The sequence below is a fragment of the Protobothrops mucrosquamatus genome, unplaced genomic scaffold (assembly GCF_001527695.2).
Source record: "Protobothrops mucrosquamatus isolate PMUCROS unplaced genomic scaffold, P.Mucros_1.0 scaffold364, whole genome shotgun sequence".
In the NCBI taxonomy this organism is placed as follows: Eukaryota; Metazoa; Chordata; class Lepidosauria; order Squamata; family Viperidae; genus Protobothrops; species Protobothrops mucrosquamatus.
Genome location: NW_015386698.1, coordinates 423,300 through 424,471, shown reverse-complemented (window position 1 = coordinate 424,471; position 1,172 = coordinate 423,300).

The window sequence follows — 1,172 nt, the reverse complement described above, 5'->3', positions numbered from 1 at the left end:
AATTTCAGAACTGAGTCCAACAAAACGTTAGTTAAAGAGGACATGAATCTAGATATCAAATAGATCTGAAGGAAAAGGGAAAAGAGGTACAATTTAGAACTTGGATAGAAGTGATTCAGTTTAACAAAAGGCATTTAAGACAGTAGAAGACCTTTGTTGGTTGAAAAATGATGGAGATTGACTGAACTGAGAAAAGAGTAGACATTTTAGAAGATAAGAATCAGGAACTTGTGCTGAATTTGGTCCTATCAGCATTTTATGAATCCGGCTTTCCACCAGGATCACATCTACAATCTTCTTGCCAGCTGCAAATCTCCAACTTTTCAGCATTAAGCCTAATCAAGGCTGCTTAGCGACAAATTATGACTTAAAGCTCTTTTATGGAGATTTAAGGTGATTTAGTTATTTTTAAAAACTCCAGACAAGCAATCCATTTTTTTAGCTGGTGGCCAGGGAGCTACAGTAAGTGGGCACATTCCATTTCTCCCAGCTATGAGGATGTTTTTTTCTATGAGGGTTAAGCCATGTAAATCAGCTTGCCATTACACTCCTGCAAGGCACCCTAAAACAGACTTTTTGAAAGATGCTGCTGGTCACAAATGTAGCAGGGTAGAAAAACCTTTTGGGCCATTTGGAAGACCATGTGATGGGCACCTCTGCACACTAGGTGCCCTGTGAGGGATGCCTATCAATCAAATGGCAGCCAAGGTGAGCCCAGTTAGACACAATCTCCTCCTTCCTCCCATTCATCAAAAGGTGAACGTAGTCCCAGAACATTCTCTACCAGCCCACCAGAACGTTTATGGGGCCATGTGACTATATACTGTATAAGCATGGTGCTTAGAGGCTGGTATTGGCTTTGCAAGATGATAATCCTGATTAGGTTTCTTTTGTTAAAGGAAGCTTTAAAAACTTTATTAAAGGAGCTAAAATGTGGAACCTGGTGTTAGTGTTAAGAGAATTGTCTGGGAGCAACTCGACACAATATCTCATTTATCTGCTCTTGCAATAAAGTGGAAAAATGGTATGATAATGTTGAAAATATCATGTAGTTGCCAGCAAGCTTCTGATATAATGTTAAGGTATTGTGACATAGTTTAGAACAATGGCCAACAAAATCAATGGAAATAGTTATCTAGAACCTGAACTTATAACATGTTGCCACGGGTTTC